The 19,039-nt window shown below is 41.9% G+C and overlaps 1 long non-coding RNA gene across 2 annotated transcripts; it reads right to left on the bottom strand.

The window, feature by feature from the left end:
* Positions 1 to 503: 503 nt before the first annotated feature.
* Positions 504 to 2,940, bottom strand: LOC145606022 (uncharacterized). Of its 2 annotated transcripts, XR_014105195.1 has the most exons (4): positions 2,564 to 2,940; positions 1,682 to 1,733; positions 1,453 to 1,567; positions 504 to 1,117 (listed from the first exon to the last, which is right to left on the bottom strand). It is a non-coding gene; the product is annotated as an uncharacterized LOC145606022 (long non-coding RNA). The 2 variants fall into 2 exon arrangements; XR_014105194.1 differs by having other exon boundaries at positions 504 to 1,567.
* Between the last annotated feature and the right edge of the window lie 16,099 nt (positions 2,941 to 19,039).

The following is a 19,039-nucleotide window of genomic DNA, read 5'->3' as shown; positions in this document are numbered from 1 at the left end:
TGAGGTTAGTGGAAAAAAGGCTATTCGTAACGGGCAAAAACAGCCTATCCATAACGGGCAACGACCGTTACGTATGCAGTTGCTACAGATAGGCAATGTTATTTGTAACGGGCAGTGCCCGTTACAAATAAGTGGTTATTCATAACGGGCAAAAACAGCCTATCCGTAACGGGCAACGGCCGTTACGTATGCAGCTGTTACAGATAGGCAATGTTATTTGTAACGGGCAGTGCCCGTTACAAATAAGTGGTTATTCGTAACGGGCAGGTGAAATGTCCGTTACGAATAACCACTTATTTGTAACGGGCAAGTACAATGGCCGTTACGAATAACCACTTATTTGTAACAGGCAAGTACAATGGCCGTTACGAATAACCACTTATTTGTAACGGGCAAGTACAATGCCCATTACGAATAACCACTTATTTGTAACGGACATTTATGTTGCCCGTTACAAATAATGTCTAAAAGAGGCAAAATTTAAGGAGTATTTGTAACGGGCACATAATGTGCCAGTTACAAATACCCCTATTTTTTTTTATCCATTCACCATCTATATACTAACTATAATAACATATATCAAATCCAATCTTACATATTATTAAAGACCAAATCCAATTTTACATATTATCAAACACTAAATCCAATTTTACGTATTATCAAACACTAAATTTAATTTTACATCTCAATAATATTGTAAAAAAAAAAAAAAAAAAAAAAACTAAACAAAAAAAAAACAAAAAAAGTAAATAAAGAGAAACAGCAACATCCAAACAAAAGCAGCATCCAAGAGAAGGAGTAATCGCAGCTCCAACTGCAGCAACCATAACCATTGAAGCCACCATAACCATTAAAGCAACCATAAGCAACATTTACAATGTATAGAAATAGCAGCTGCATCATCATAGAAAACACAATATTTAGAAAATAAAAAAATAAAAAATAAAAAAAAGGAAGAAAAAACTATTAGGGATCAACGTGTAAGCAGTATACAATCAACTCAGAACAAATAAAGTCTCAGAGGAATTATCCGCAAGACCAAGTCTGTACATCAAGGCATCCAATTTTTCAACTGAATTCCAAGCTGGTCGCTGAACGAGAGGCGAAGGCTTACCATCTGTAACAACAAGATATTGAAGCAAGGATACAGTCAACACCAACTCCAATGCTACATGGCATGAAGTTTCAAGAGAGAAAGAGATTATGCTACAAAAACAAAATTTAGCCCAGAAACTTGAAAATTTGCAAACTATCTAAAAGATTTAATTATGCCCGTTAAAAATGAGTTGTTACGAATGAAGTTTTTTCCACTAGTGATATGGACCACAGAAATAACCTCAACACATAAATGTAACTAAAGAGAATTCAAATTCAATACTTAAGGTCTGATATATCCAGTTATCCACAATCAAAACTATTGTTAGGGCACAAAAACTAGTACAAGATGCTTACCTAAGAGACTATGAGTAGTGATTCATAGTCCCTTATTATACAGATTCATGAACCTCGTATGTGAAGATTGATCCATTATAGTGATTCTTGAACCTCGTATCTGACAAAGAGTGATCTATTTCAAAGCATAATAATTACATTAGGCAAATATGATGTATGTATGAAAGACAAGAATTACATCAAGTAGAAGCAGGATGCAGGACTTGCAGAATAGAGCAAGAAACCTAACCTAGTGTAGGCTGAACAATGACACGAAACTCTGGGTATCTTCTCCAATTCATCTACATACACATAAGCATGCAAATTATACTCCAAGTCTCCAATATATCCATAAAAAATACTAGGAAGCCACAAAAAATTTAGCCAGTTCATTTAATAATAAAGGGATTAAAATATTACAAGGGTTGGTGCTTTCCTAAATAATCACAATAATGCTTTCCAACAAACTTGAAAACCCACCTAACTGACCAAATCTACCCTTCATTAAACGGCAAAGCTTGAATGGAAAAACAAAACCTTAATCCCCATTAAAATCAAAATACCCTACAACGATTTAGAATGTTGAAAATACGACAGCAAATAAGGGTACTCAACTTCATCATCAACACCATTACATTTCTTCTTCTTTTTAGCTTACTGCTACTGCTACTACTCTTCTCCTTTTGATACTACTTTCCTCCATTTTAGTGAAATTTCAATTAAAAAAAAACCCCCAATTAAAAAATCCATGAGAAGGTTTAAATTTCACATACAAGCATAGATCGTTAAAAGACTACAACAAGCATTCCTCATATCAACTAGGCAAATTCAGCAATAACCGAATGGATCAGAAAAAACAAACTAAAATCTCATTCATCGCAACAATCAAACCTCAATTTACAACAATATTACCACCAAAATTAGACAATTCATCAGCCAAGATAGATAAAATCATCAACCGACAACTAATTCCATAAACAGAAACATCATCAGCAAATTAATCATCCAAAATGTGACAATTTAAAAGACGAAATTCAAGATCTGTAACTAACTTAAACCCTAAATCATCAAACAAACAAAAAATAAAATAACCAATATAAATGCAAGAAAAAGAGAGAGAAAGAGGTGAAACCCTAGGAGAAGTATCGGTGCCGCCGCTTTGCTGAGATCCGGCGGATGATCGGCGAGCTTCCTTTGAATCGGCGTAGGCTTTCTTCATATTTTCTCGCATATTAAACCTCTTCTGCGCAATCGAGCTCAGATCCTTAATCTTACTAACCTTCTCACCTAATCAACTCCAATCAATAAATCGCAAAAAAAAAAAATCAAATCAAAAACCCAAGAAAAGGATAAATTAAAGGTAGTTTCATCAATGGAGGGAGGAGAAAGAAAATGGAGGTAAGGAGAAGTGGAAAAGAGAATGAAGTGAGAACAAATCGCCACTAGAGGAAGCAGGATTCAAAGAGAGAGAAAGAGAGTAATTAAGAGAGAGGAGAGAGAGTGTAAGTGACGGCTGCGAAAAATGAAGTTAGACTTTTAGGTTTATTTTAACAACAAAAGTAACTAACCTATTTGTATCGGGCAACTGGTGCATGTTACAAACACCAACTTATTCGTATCGGACAAAATGCTGGCCGTTACAAATAATGGAATTTTTGTAACGGGCAACATTTTGCCCGTTACGAATAGTCTGTTCCGTATCACTACGGTGCGTTAATGTAACGGACCATTATTTTGCCCGTTACAACTAGGTTAATTGTAACGGAAAAACTACCGCCCGTTACGAATAGGCTGTTACAAATGGCATTTTTTCCACTAGTACTAAGGGATTGAGGGGTTACTTAAGTTGTTACTAAGGGGTTACTGAGAGGATTACTGAGGTACTGAGGGGTTATTTAAGGGGTTATTGAGGGGTTACTTAAGTTGTTACTAAGGGGTTACTAAGAGGATTACTGAGGTACTGAGGGGTTATTGAGGGGTTACTTAAGGAGTTACTTTAATTGGGGGTTACTTAAGTGGGTTTGCTATAGGGGTTTCTTCAATGTGGTTACTATAGGGGTTATTGATTGGGGTAATTAAGGGGTTACCTTAATGTGATTACTAAAGGGGTTACTTTAATTATATTTTTATTGGATTATTATTGAGTGTGTTACACAAGGGGTTACTTTTATTGGTTTATGAGGGGGTTACATAAGGGTTTACTTTAATTGGATTATCATTGAGTGTCTTATACAAGGGGTTACTCAAGTAATTAATTTAAATCTTGTTGTTTAAAATGATAATTGTCATTTATACTGTTGACTTATTTTGATTTGCGACTTATTTTGATTTGCTTCTTGTGTAGGTGTGGTAAATGATGCTGGTGGTATTGGTGATGCTGGTGTCACTGGTCTTCCTCATGCTGGTGAAGATACTGGTGGTGTTGATGCTGGTGTCAGTGTGGATACTGAAAATATGCAGGCTGTAAATACTAATGACTTGAAGGATGTTGATTCAGCTGTAGATAAAGAGGATGAGATGGATGGTTCTCTGTTGATTGATAGTATACCTCATGCAAAACAAAAGTACTTATTGTCTAAAGATAGTTCTCAAACAATGAAGAGTATTGTTGAAGATGTTGATGTAAATCCAGCTGCTCTTCCAGTGAAGGGTAGTGATGAAGATCTTGAGGTAAAGCCAGCTGCTAAGAAGCATGGCCGGAATTGGTGAAAGATGAAGATGTAGATGTAAAGCCGAAGGTTCGAAGAGCAAAAGCATCAACAGCTGTCTAAGAATCTGTTGATTTGAAACCTGATACAACTCGTAGATCTTCTACAGGAAAAGTAACACCAGAAGCTGAAGTCGTCGAAGTTGTGGACGTTGAAAAAGCGTAAGATAATTTTCCTACTAATGTGTTCTGTTTTGTGTCTTAGTTTGGTCACATGTGTTTATGTGCCATTTTTTTTTTATTCTTTGCTTTAGTTCCTATTTTTCATATGAACTTCAAGGGTTACACATGGGGTACTAAAGTATTTTATATTTTAGATGTTTATTACAAAGGTGGTATTGTTTCTAAGTGGTTACAGTTGATGTTACTTATAGGGTTACTAGGGGTTACAATTGAGGTTACTTATTATGGGGTTATTAGGGGTTATATAAGGGGTTACTTGATATGTTTTACTATGTTATATTGTTTATAAGGGTTACATATGGGGTTACTTTAGGGGTTTTTTGTTATGGTTTACTGTGATTTGTGTTTTTAATTGATGTTTTCCTATATATACATATACATATACATATACATATACATATATACATATACATATATATATACATATACATATATACATATACATATACATATACATATACATATACATATATACATATACATATACATATATACATATACATATACATATATACATATACATGTACATATATATATATATATATATACATATATATATATATATATATATATATATATATATATATATATATATATATATACATATATATATATATATATATATATATACATACATATATATATACATACATACATACATATATATATACATACATACATACATATATATATATATATATATTTGTTCCAAACCTGGCGGCTCTGACTAGACCTTCTGGTTCGCCTGTCCTGAATAGAATCAGGGGAGGGGGAAGGCCTTGGATCTTGATTCTGGTATTTGAGCCCTATCCGCAGTCTTTCCACTGGGGGGAGTACCCCCCCTCGTTGTTCTTCTTGTTCTGATACAGCCTTTTCTATTTTAGTTGGGAAAGAACGGCGAAGTCCATCCAAACCGTCCAATGAAGAATAAGAAGAGAGCAAAGCGCATGCGGAACGGACACAGAAAAAAAGAAGTGTGGAAGAGAAGCAGCCGAGCTCATTCCCTTCGCTATATATACATACATATATACATATATATATGTATATGTATATTATATATGTATATATGTATATGTATATGTATATGTATATATATATATATATACATATATATGTATATATATACATACATATATATATATATATATATACATATATATATATACATACATATATATATATATATATATATATATATATATATATATACATATATATATGTATATATATATATAGAGAGAGAGATTCTGATGTTATTGCTCGATGTAGACCTTCGGGCGTTGTTGAGTTGATGGATTTGATAGTGAAAAATAAAGAACAAACACAAGCTGTTCATGATATTGGTTTTGGTAGTCTGTTTTCCATTAAGATGACTGAATTTCCAAGGGAAATGATACGTTGGTTGTGTAAATGCTTTGAGTAATAGGATGTTTGTTATGCCTAGTGGTGAGAAGTTTCAGTTGACTGTTGCTGATGTGCATGATGTCTTTGGTATTCCTATGGGATCTGTTCCCATTCCAGTCTCTGCTCGAGGAGATAGTGAGTTGAAGGTTGCTTGGAGGAACACACATGGTAATGGAAAGACAGACATTGTGAGTCAGTTGGAGGGATTTTTGAAATCAGATGTAGGTATGCAGTCAGGGAATGCTGAATTTAAGAAGTGTTTTGTGATGTATGCAATGATTACTTTGCTGACACCCACTACAAACAGATTGGCTGATTTAAAGCTTGTTTTAGCTTTGGAAGATGTGTCTATGATTAGGCAATATAATTGGTGTCAATATGTACTGTGTTGGATGATTTGGCTGATAAGTTAAGTGGATATAAGCCAAAGCAAAGTTATATTGCTGGGTGTGTCTTGTTGCTTCAAATTTGTTACTTTCATTGGCTCTAGTTCAGAGGGGCCAGCTTTTCCTACGTCTCTGCCATTGATTAAACATTGGGGCAATCAAGAGATAAGGCAAAGGTTGGCTAATGAGAGTTGAGTTTATGGTGTTGGTGAATTGGATAAAGATACATATCCAATAACTACAGTTTATTCTGTGCCTGAGCTTCCTGTTTTTGAGGATGAAGATGAGGATAAACAGGAAGAGGAAGAGAAAGATGAAGAAGGAAAAAAGGAACATAAGAAGATTTCTTTAGAAGGGAAGGAGAAGGTAGAGAAGAAGAAAGGAGAAAAACAAAAATCTCTGAAGAAGAAAGGTGAGAAAGAAGGTGAAGTTAAAAAAGTGTAAGATAAATTTTGTAGCAATTTATTTTGCTTTGTTATGTTTATTATGCTTTGAGTTTGGTCTTTGTTTTTGAATTTGATTTCAGGGGTTTCATGTGGGGTTACATATGGTGTTACTTAAGGAATTCATATTTTTAATGTTGATTTCATGGGTTTATAGTGGGGTTACATAAAGGGTTACTTATGTAATGTTGTATTGTTTCTATAGAATTACATTTGAGGTTATTGAAGGGGTTACATAAGGGGTTACTTTATATATTTTAGTACTTTGATTTGATATCAAGGTTACATATGGGGTTACTTAAGGAGTTCATATTTTTGATGTTGATTTTAGGGGTTTATATGGGGTTACATAAGGGGTTACTTATGTAATGTTGTACTATTTCTAAGGATTTCATTTGAGGTTACTTAAGGGGCTAATTTTTATGTTTTATAGTGATATGTGTTTTTCATTTATGTTTTCTTTTTTAGAATATGGATTCTGATTTTTTTTTTTTTTTAAGAGGGTTACATAAGGAGTTACTTATGTCATGTTGTATTGTTTCTAAATAATTACATGTGAGGTAACTGAAGGGGTTACATAAGGGGTTACTTAATATGTTTTAGTATTTTGATTTGATTTCAGGGTTACATGTGTGGTTACTTAATGCGTTCATATTTTTGATGTTGATTTTAAGGGTTTATATGGGGTTACATAAGGGGTTACTTATGTAATGTTGTACTGTTTTTAAGGAATTTCATTTGAGGTTACTTAAGGGGTCACTAGGGGTTACATTTTAATTTAAGTGGGTACTTAAGGGGTTACTTTATATGCTTTTTTACAGTGATTTGTGTTTTTCATTTGTATTTTCTTTTTTAGAATATGGGTTCCGATGTTTATTTTTTTTTGAGAGGGTTACATAAGGGGTTACTTATGTCATGTTGTATTGTTTATAAAGAATTACATTTGAGGTAATCGAAGGGGTTACATAAGGGATTACTTGATATGTTTTAGTATTAATTTTGATTTGATTTCAGGGTTACATGTGTGGTTACATATGGGGTTATTTAAGGAGTTCATATTTCTGATGTTGATTTTAGTAGTTTATGTGGGGTTACATAAGGGGTTACTTATGTAATGTTGTACTGTTTATAAGGGATTTCATTTGAGGTTACTTAAGGGGTGACTAGCTAGGGGTTACATTTTAAGTGGTTACTTAAAGGGTTACTTTTTATGCTTTATAGTGATTTGTGTTTTTCATTTATGTTTTCTTTTTTAGAATATGTATTTTGATGTTAATTTTTAAAAAATTTATTTGTATAAGGATGCTACAGAGTTGGTGCAGCATCAAAAGAAAAAGGGAGAGAAAGAAAGTGATGTTGTAGGAATGGTACAGCATCAAAAGAGTACAAATGTACAACCATCTTCATCTGATATGGTTGTGTATTCAGAGAATTAGCAGGAGAAGAGTCAGGATGCAGATGCTTCTTCATTTTCTTCTCGGGTTGTTAAATTTGATCTCCCAGATGAAATTGAATCAAATGAAGAAATCTAAAAAGTGGCAAAGAATGTAAGTACATATTCTGTTCCTATCAGTTTTTTGAAATTGGGTTTAGTAGTTGATGATGTGCTTATTTTTGAAGGGTATTTATATGTTTTTGGTGGTTAGATGTACTTTATTTTTGTTGGGGTTACTTTTTTTTTTTTTTTTTTTACATTGTGTTGGTAAATGAAACCCCACAAGTGAATTGAATTCATAAATTATTAGAAAATTTGTAAATAATAATACAATCTTTGGCCCTTTCTTTTAAATAATACAGCCTTTGAATTATACATTAATATTACAACCTTGAGGGGTCTCAATTTTAAACAAGACAAAAAACTTGTAACATATTAAACCGATTACTTATTACACGTGTCATCGTACAATTGGTTTATATACTTCGTATTAATTTTTTTTTCAAAATAAATAATTCTAGATTTTAAATTTTAATAACCTTCAATTAAGTCATTAATTTTGATTATTTTTTAACAAATTGTAAAAAAAAGCCCAGCCGCCATTTTCCCCCAATGCAAACACCTTCTTTCCTCTTTCCCCACACCAGCCCTTCTCGGTGCTGATCGGCCGGCGCCTAACTTCCCCATCTCCAGCCGACCCACCCTCTCCATTTTCCCCTTCCCCTATTGCGCCACCCCAGCAAGCAAACCAAACCCTAACAAAAAATTGTGTTAAATTTATTTTATTTTTTTATTTTTATTTTATGATCTAGAAGTTTAATTCAAGATTTAATTGTTTAATTCAATATTTTGATTGTTTTCTGATCGACTTTGATTAGAGAGAGGAATTGATTGATTTTTTTTTGGGTAGTAAATCGTGGCTTTTATTGTTGATTGATGCGACAATCGGGAATTGTTGTTCGTGAAGGTGAAGGTTGGTTGAGAATCGTTTGCTGCGATTTGTGGGAGTTTTTGGTGGTGAAGGTTGGCTGCAGTGGTTGGAAAGGGTCCAATCGGTTTGCTGCTTGTTAAGGAGAAGGTTGGCTGCAGTTTGTGGATGGGGTGTATGGTTGTTTCAGACTGGTCGGAGTAACAGGGGTAGGTTGGCCGGCGATAGGTGAGTTGGACGCCGACCGGACGGTTCTAGGCTGGGGGAGGGGAGTTGCGTGCAGATCGAGGAGGGGGAGTGGGAATGGTTGGTGGCTGGATGGTGGGAAGGTGGTGGCGGGGTGATGGATTTTTATTTTTATTTTTCTATATAATAAAAATAAGTAATTTTTTTTATTATTTTGATCCTTTTTTAAGTAAATTATTTTAATTATTTTATAAATTAATAAGTGTTTTAGGTGTTTTTGTCCCTCGGGAGAGTTACAGCTCGAAGACTGGTCCGGAGCGGCCTGTACCCGCAAGACAAACGGAGACACCTGTCGGTTGGTGCTCCGCCTCCGACGATCAAGTTAGTAACTTGAAAGGAGAGAAAAAGGTGCGGAAATTTAAGTGGGGATCTGCTAGGATTTCTAGCTCAGTTGTCTCTATCAAAGGGACAGTATGTAATAAATGGAAAAACGTGCCCTCCAAAAGAGGGGAATCCCCCTATTTATAGGGTCCTTGGGATTTGTGCCCCTGATTAGGTGACAGAACCCTAATCAGTGATGGGCTGCGCCGCATTGCGGCTTTCTCGGGATTTGGGCCTGAAGGCCGACTTTTCCCCCCGAATATCTGGGATGACACGTGTCAAACAGGGATAGGTCTGTTTTGGACCATCCCCGGGCTGACAGGTGTCACCCTCTGATTGGGCCACATGGCGGGGTAAAATTACCCTAAACATTTGCCCCTCACAGATGTGACGTGGCACGCCATGTGGCATCTGTGACACGTGTCACTCTTTGAATGGTGGTAATTTTACCGCCGAAATTTTACTATTCAACTTCTGAGTAAATTACGGGAATACCCCTTCATTTACCCTCTTTATATAGCCGTTTACCCTCATAATTTTGGTACGCTTCACAAAAATTTTCAGAGTAAACTTAGAGAGAATCGTGAAAGAGAGAGCAGAAGTCATCCGTCTGAGTCAGACGCTAGTTCGAAGAAACTCAGTCGCACCAACACAGGCGAACCCCGTCTACCTTCAGATCTCAAATCTAAAGGTACCGTCTCTGACTCTCTCAGCTCTTTTTTCATTTTTCCACTTGTATATATTCCTTGCAATAAATGGATTCATCACCAACACACACGACACAACCTAGGGTAGAATCCAGCCGTTCACCAGGGACGGCTGAGTCTAGGACTGGTAGTGCCGTCTCAGGGTGTTGGGACCACCCTCATGCTTGGATTCCGACCATTTGCGCGTCTGTGCAGGACACAATGGCTCGGACAATGTAGACGGCACGAGACCCGGATTGTAGAAGTGATGGCTCAGGCGGCCAAACGCCTGAGGGGGAGACGTCTGGCTCTGAACACCAGACGGCTCAGGAGAGATCCCCTCCACGTGGCCCCCCAACTCCTCCTGATTCCTTTTTAGAGGAATGCGACCAAAGCGGGGAGGAGGTCGACGACCAAGGCGGTGAGGAGGCCGCCTCAGCTTCCGTTTCCCTATCTGGGGAGGAGACGGGAAGTGGTCTTGACGTCTCTTCCTCTGAAAGCAGTGATGATCTTCCTCCGCTTGTGGATAGCGAGGAAGAAGAAAGGAAGAAGTGGAAGGAGAATGATGATCCCTTCAAAATCCACGTCTCCTCAAAAGACATTGACCTTATGGAAAAAGGTCTTGGAGATTTCTTGAAGATGCACCCAATGGGAGACGGGTGGAGAATAAGGGTGCCTCCCCCAGACGGCACCATCTCCTGGGAAGACACTGAACGCAACGCAAACGGCTACTTCGGATGTTATGAAGCGACGTTCAAGGCGGGTCTTCGCTTCCCCCTTCACCAGGCGGTGAAGGCAATTTTGAGAGGCTATGGCCTCTGAGTCTGGCAACTTACCCCCAATTCTTGGGCAAATATTCTGGGGTATGTTGCTGCCTTTGAATTCCAAGGAATTCACCCCGGCTGGGAAGCCTTCGCTAAGATGCATTATCTTAGCCGCAACCCAGGCGGGTACAGAGCGTGGTATACTCTAACCACGTTCCCCCAATATATGATGACCTTGGATAAGGTCTCCAAATTTGACGGCTGGAAGCATAGGTTCTACCTGCTGACGGCTCCCACCAAGCAGGAGAACTTCGAGCTCCGCCAGTATAATAAGAAGCCCGACCTTCTGGGTCGGAAGTGTTGTCTTCCTCGGATCCCGGATGAGGACTTTGACAAAATAATTGAGGCTGATTTCTTCGGCCTCACAGACGCGACACTGTCAACCGGGGAAACAATAAAAGTTCCCAAGAACTGGATCCCCAAAAGCGCCTGGTTTAGGGACGAGTGCTTCCTAGCCGCCTGCGGGCTAGGGCACATGTTTGACAAATGTATGCGCCTGAATAACTTCCGTATGTAGTACTTTTGTGTCGGAAATATTTTTTGATAATGTTCTAACTGTTTTCCCGTTTAATCTTGCAGAAGAAGCATTAAACATGTTGCCTGAAGAGAAGACCCCCAAACGGTCCTCAGCGCAGATCCGCCGAGATTTAGCGGAAGCCCAGGCGCGAGAGCTCAGGGCCAAGGTAAACGCCTGACCCTTTTATGAGTTTACTTTCAAAGTTTCCTTTCTTCGTCTGCTAACATTAAGTTGTTATTTTTTCAGGGAGGCAAAGTGGACAAGACGTTTGAGAAGAGTCTCAAACGGGCTAGGGAGGAGACCCCCGTCTCTAACCCCAGCAAGTCTTCCAAGAAGGCCGCCTCTTCTGCTACTCCCGTTGCCCCGTCTGGGAGGCAAATGCGGATAGCAGGGAGGAAGGAGCAAGTGTCCGACTCCCTTGGCCTAGACTTGGCCCACCCTCTTCCTGCAACCGGGGGGTTCTCAACGGCTGCCAGCGGCTCTCGCCTGGCCGGCTATGCAAGTAAGAACCCTTTTGAATCCCCGCCTGAACTGGGATGGCCGTTGCGAGTGAAATCACACTCCCAGCAGACGTCATCCTCAAACGGTCGGAACCAGATAGGCGCTGTTTTAGTAACTCAATCTGACGCTGATTGTGGTGCAGATCAATCGCCCCGTTGGCCAGACGTCCAGAAGCATGCCAGGGCCATGCTGGATGCTGTTGGCAAGCGGGATAAGGATGCTATCCCGGGGATAGAGACGTTCAACCTTGAACGTATTCTGACCCTCCTGGCTGAGGTAGTATACTTAATCAATTTTTCAATAACAGTTTCTGCCTCTTTCCCCGCCTGAATTCTTAACCTTGTTTATTTTTGTAGACCTTGCTGCGGGTAGACGGGCTCAAGCGTCCTTACACCCGCAAACGGGATGAGGTAAGACGGGCCAAGCAGTCCGCCACAAATGCCACTGATGTTGCTTTGCACTCCTCTATAGTTAACGAACTTAAAACTAAAGCAACCCAAATGACGCAGGCGGCCAGGATTACAGAGCTGGAATCAAAGCTGCAGGCGGCCAACCAGAGGGCTGAGGCTGCTGAGGCAGCCCAGAAGCAGGTGGAGGTGGACCTCCCTAAACTTAGGGAGGACCTCCAGAAAGCCCAAGAGAGCCTCCAAGCGCTTCAAGGAGCCTCTTCAGAGAATGCTGATCTGAAGAGCAGAATTGCTAAGATGGAGGAGGAGGCGGCCAAAGCTCAAGAGAACTTCCGAGCAACTATCCAGGCGGAGCAAAACCGTCTGGTTGTTGAGATGGCCGCCGATAACGAGGCTATGATGAGGATCGCCTGGAGCGCCTTGTATCCTGAAAAGGATTATGGCGTCTGGGCTCTGGCTCACAAGTATGCTGATGAAGTCATCTACTTGCGAGAGAAGGGTGAGCCAAAGCCTGAGTCCTTCCTCGCCTGGGCAGAAACTGAGCAACCTGAACCTGAAGCCGAGGCTGAAGCTGAAGCTCCAGAGGTTGAGATCATTGAGGAGGGTGAGAGGAACCAGGAGGGGCCGCCTGCAGGGCAGTAGTTTCAGCGGCTGAGTGCCAAGTCTTCTTTTTTTTTTTATTTTTTTCTGCGACAGTATGCCATCAAACTTGCTTTTCCGGCCTGTGTGCCGAGTATATTTGTAACTTTACCGGCTGTAGGGCCGTGTTAAACAATATCCTTTTCCCGGATGGGGTCCGGTTAACATTTAATCCATCACAGCCGTTTGGCTGGGTGGAAATTCAATGAATGCACCGACTTAGTCGGTTTTTATTACTTTGCGCTTGTGTTTACACTTCAATTTTTGCATTTTCAATTTTTGCCTAACTTATCAAAAGCATGCGGCGAAATCTGCCTAAGTTATCAAAAGTGTGCGGCTGTCCTTGCCCCTGGACGGCCGTGTGGTTGGTATCAAATGAAGTTGGTTGATTGACTTGGGAACGTCTGATGCTGCAAAGAGCATGATACGTTTGTAAGTCAATCAATCACAGTAGTGATTGCCCCAAACCAAGTGCACAGCCGTACATTTACAGGAGTTTCCGCTTCTACCTAAACGATAATGTCCGTCTAGGTGAAGTTCATATAGCCATTGCACGACCCTTTTGCCCCAAACGAGGATGTGTACAATTTAAATGCAAAAAACGCTAAGTAAGAAATGCAGTCGGTCGCCGACTGATGTCCGTGGACATTCGGGTTCCCAACCTTAATCATTCTTAAAGTTGTTCAGGCAGACGGCTATGAATGGCTGATTCAGCCGTCCAACCGTGGCCGCCTGCATTGGTACGTAGAGTAAGCAAGTTGGCTTCTCTCTGCGACGATTGCACCCGGAGGGGTGTCGCCGAACGCCTTAGTTCATGTAGGGACAGGCGAATTTATGGGAAAATCAGCCGTTTGGACATTGACCTCTGGTCTTGTTTGAGACCGGCTGTGTAGCTACTAAGCGTTTTTGTGCTTAGCTTAATTATCTGGCCATTGGCATCTCGTCGATCAGACGTTAATTCAATTTCCAAGTATCAAACTCAGAGAAACAAACATGTAACCCGTCTGGAATTCAGGCGGGATATAAGACAATTAAAAGTGCAAACAAAAAGCAATTTCTCATTAATGTACTTCTTGTTTACAAAAATTATTACAAAATCTCAGAAGTAGTATTTTTTCAAATTATCTACGTTCCAAGTTCTAGGCAAGCGCCTTCCGTCTGGGGTTTCCAGGCGGTAGGTGCCGTCTCTTACTTCTTCATAAATCCGGTAGGGGCCTTCCCAATTGGGGGTTAGCTTTCCAAGCTCATTGGCCCTACCGGTTGCCTCCATTTTCCGTAACACTAGGTCGTCCACTTTCAAAGGGCGTCTGTGTACTCTCTTGTTGTAGGCTCTTGTCATTCTCAGACGGTAAATCTCATGACGCAAGGCGGCATTTCCCCTGCGCTCTGGAAGTGAGTCCAATGCTAGGCGCATTGCCTCCCAGTTCGCCTCTTCATCATATAGCATGACTCTGAGAGTCGGCTCATAGTGCTCGATGGGCAAGACAGCTTCAGCACCGTAAACCATGAGAAATGGGGTTTCACTGGTTGCCCCCTTTGGAGTTGTCCGGATGGCCCATAGGACATAAATTAATTCTTCAGTCCATAAACCACCGGTTCTTTCAATTTTCTTCTTTATACCGTCTGAGATCATTTTGTTGAAGGCTTCAACTTGGCCGTTTGCTTGGGGTCGGCCAACTGATGCAAAATAACTTGAGATCCCCTGATCTCCCAACCAAGTCTTAAGCTGAGGCGTCTCAAACTGAGGACCATTATCAAACACCATAGACATAGGAACCCCATACCGGGTGATGATATTCTTCCAGATGAAGGAGATGACGTCTAATGTCTTGATGTTCTTTCAGCCTCTACCCACTTGGTAAAATAATCCACAGCCACGAAGAAGTAACGCTTTCCGCCTGGAGCAGGCGTGTAAGGACCCAAAATGTCCATGCCCCATTTTGCAAACGGGATTGGGCTGTTGATGGCCGTCAGATCAGTAGCCGGACGGTGAATAAGTTTGCCAAATTTCTGGCACTTGTCACATTTTCTCACCAATTCCTTGGTGTCTGCCTCTAGAGTGGGCGAAAAATAATGTCGTCTAGCTCTGACGGCTAGAGATATGCCGCCTGTATGGGAGGCGCAGAACCCTGAGTGCAAGTCTTCGAGAACTTCCTTCCCCTTTTCTGGGGTTACACACTTCAAAAAAGGCTTAAGAAAACCCGCCTTGAAGAGCTCTCTATTTCTCAACTCGAAGCTTGCAGCTCGCTTTTTCAGAACGGTTGCCTCCTGTGGCGAATCAGGAAGTGTCCCGTCTGAGAGATATGCCCGGATGCCATCCATCCAGGTAGAGCTTCGCTCTAGGACTCCAATGGGATCTTCATAAATGCTTCTTTTTTCAGGTACTTCCCAAAAGACTGACCGAGGCGTATCATGGCAGGCGGAGGATGCAAGCTTTGACAGGGCATCCGCCTGGTGATTATCAGACCTGGGTACTTGATTCAAACGAAACTCCTCAAGTGACCCAGCCTCCTCTTTGACTGCCTGAAGATATTTGATCATAACCGTGGGAGTTGCTTCAAATGTTCCCTCATATTGGCTAACGACAAACTGTGAATCAGAGTAGGCGTCAATTTTTGTTGCCCCTGCCGCCTTACACATGCGGATTCCGGCTAGCAGGGCTTCATATTCCGCCTCATTGTTTGAGGCCTGAAACTTGAACCGTAGTGCATACTCATATCTGTCCCCTTGAGGAGACTCATAAATTACGCTTGCACCACAGCCGTTCTTTGTTGAACTCCCGTCTACATACCCTTTCCAAACCTGATTGAGATTATCCGGAGCCACCGGACGGGTCATTTCCACAATGAAGTCGGCAAACGCCTGACCTTTCACTGCCTTTCTCGGTTCGTAAGTGATTTCAAGACTTTGCATTTCAATAGCCCATTTTAACATTCTGCCGGATGACTCCAAGGTAGACATTGGCCGCTTGAGTGGCTGGTCGGTGTAAATCACCACTAGATGAGCCAGAAAGTAAGGCTTTAACTTTTTGAATGCCATGTACAAAGCAAGACCAAATTTTTCAACCACGGGGTACCGGAGTTCAGCATTTTTAAGAACATGGCTAATGAAGTAAACCGGGAGTTGAACGCCGTCTCGCTCAGCAAGGAGAACGACACTGAGAGCATGATCTGAGACGGCTAAGTACATATACAATGTCTCCCTAGGTAGAGGGCTGACCAGCCTAGGCAGAGAGTGCAAGTGCTCTTTTAGCTTCTGGAATGCCGTCTCAACATCGTCTCCCCATTCGAACCTGGTCTTCTTCATGATTGCTTGGAAGAAGTAAAGACATTTGTCACCTGACCGGCTGAGGAACCTTCCCAAGGCAGCCAGACAACCAGTTAGTCTCTGAACTTCCTTGACAGAACGGGGTGACTTCATGTCAATTACCGCCTGTATCATTTCGGGGTTAGCCTCTATCCCCCTTTGATCAATCAGGAATCCGAGAAACTTCCCAGACTCAACACCAAAGACGCATTTCTTGGGGTCTAACATGACCTTATGCCGCCTGAGGGTGGTGAATGTTTCTCGGAGATCAGCAAGGTGATCCGTCTGTTGCTTGGATTTGACTATCATGTCATCTATGTACGCCTCCACATTCCTCCCAATTTGATTAATGAAGACCGTATTAATCATCCGTTGGAAAGTGGCAGGCGCATTCTTCAAGCGAAACGGCATCACAGTATAACAGAATAACCCCAAATCAGTGACGAAGGCCGTCTTCTCTTGATCTTTCTTCCAGGGGGGTATCTGATGGAAGCCGGAGTAGGCATCCATAAAGCTCATCAAGGCGTGACCGGCTGTAGAGTCGACCAGACTGTCGATTTTCGGAAGCGGGTAACTGTCCTTTGGACACGCCTTGTTGAGGTCTGTGTAGTCAACACACATGCGCTAGGTCCCATTCGGTTTCTTGACAAGGACGACATTGGCCACCCAGTCGGGGAAATTACAGGGCCGAATGAACCTGGCGTCTAGAAGCTTTTTGACTTCGGCAGCTGCCGCCTGACTTCTTTCCTCGCCATGGTTTCTTTTCTTTTGCCGGATGGGCTTCTTTTTGGGATCCACGGCGAGTTTGTGGACAGCGAGATCCGGGCTGACGCCTGGCATCTCTTCCACTTAAAAGGCAAAGATGTCTTTGAATTCTTTCAACAGAAGGTGCAAGCTTGCACCCAGAGTAGCATAAGCAACCGTCCCAACCTTAACAGTACGCTCTGGACGGCTGTCGTCCAGAACGAGATCAATATTCTCTCCAGCCGGTTGGGGACGGAGCTCGTCTGACCGTTCCCCGATCAGTGATTGCTATTTTTTCTCTTTCTTCACCTCCACCAGCAGAGGCGCTTTTCTTTTCTTACCAACGGCTGGTGGGGCAGGGTTGGCATCATTGACATCGTCAAGGTCTATTGGTTCCTTCTCTTGGCCGTCTGAGGCCACAGTATCTTTCACGGCTGAGAGATAGCACTCCCTAGCCGTCTTCTGATCCCCATTCAGGGAACCAACAGAGCCGTCATCCCGCTCATACTTGATGAGCATGAGAGACGGGATGATCACCGCCTTGGCTTCGTTGAGGGTTGGCCTACCAAGGATGATATTGTAGGCGGTCAACTCCTCCACGACCAAGAACCTGACGACACTATGTCGTCCCTGGCCTATTTCTCCCAGCCGGATGGGCAAGTCAACTCTGCCGGCTGGGTAGACCATCCCACCCCCAAAACCAACCAAGGGATGGGTGACCGGATGCATGCTGCTGACATTGTATTTCAGCTTCTACAGGCACCGGAGGCTGATAATATCCGACGAGCTGCCGGTGTCAATAAGGATCTGTCCAACCAGTTGGTTGGCAACTTTACATTCAATGACGACCGGGTCGTCATGCGGACGGCGGACGCTGCCCCTGTCCTTCTCAGTTATGAGGACGTCTGGGAAGGTGGAAGATGCAGACGTCTGCTCATCATCATCCTTGTCCATCTTTCGAAGATGGTTTTTGGTGCCCCAGATGGTAGGGCCACCACACGAAAATCCGCCTGCTATGGTGTAGACCGTATCCTTATCGGTTTCCGAACTACTAGTAGGCTGGGGGCCAGCCTTGGAGGACTGACCCTTATTCTTCTTCTTTGCCCCGGCTGGGGACTTAGAGATGTAGGACTTTAGAAGCCCCTTGTCAGCCAGACGGTCCAACGTCCGCTGTAGACTGAAGCAGTCGTTGGTGTCATGGCCAACCTCCTCATTGAACTGGCAAAATTTATTTTTGTTCCGCGACTGGACGGAACTCTTCATCGGATTCGGCTTCTCAATAGACAACCGGTCCTTTACCTCCATGAGGATGGAGTTGCAATCTTTGTTAAACTCGTACTTGGGGACGTACGGTTTAAACTCTTTCTTTTTCTTCTGGGACGGCTGGTCAGAGTCACTAACCGCCCAGACTTCTTTTCTCTTTTTGCTCTCTTCTTTTTTGTTACCCGGCTGAGCTGACCGGCTTTCTTTTTGTTTGTAAGACTTCTTGGAGTCTGACTGGCTACCAGGCGAGCAAAGGTCGGTAGCCTGAATGTAGCTCTCCGCCTCCCTCAGAGCCGCTTGTAGCGTAAAGGCCCCTTTTCGAACAAGGTCGAACTTAAAAGCCGACCCGTCCTTCAGACCCTTGAAAAAGTCTGTGAAATCTACCTCGTCAGACAGTCCCTGGATCTGTATTCTGACCAGGTTGAACCGCCTGACATATGAGCGTAGCCCTTCTCTCTTACCCTGCCTAACGGTGCTCAAATCAAGGCTCGTTTTCTTGGCAGAAATGTTTATTGAGAAGTTGGTAGCAAACAAGAGGCTAACCTCTAGAAGCTATCAATAGAACTGGCTGGCAAGTTGCCAAACCACTGCTGGGCAATGCCCTTCAGTGTAGCCGGGAATCAACGACACCAGGTGGCTTCATCCCAACCCTGTAAGCACATGAGGTT

The sequence above is a fragment of the Chenopodium album genome, chromosome 22 (assembly GCF_948465745.1).
Source record: "Chenopodium album chromosome 22, dcCheAlbu1.1, whole genome shotgun sequence".
NCBI classification, from domain to species: Eukaryota; Viridiplantae; Streptophyta; class Magnoliopsida; order Caryophyllales; family Amaranthaceae; genus Chenopodium; species Chenopodium album.
The sequence above is the reverse complement of the archived record's forward strand: the minus strand, read 5'-3'. Positions and strand labels throughout refer to the sequence as shown.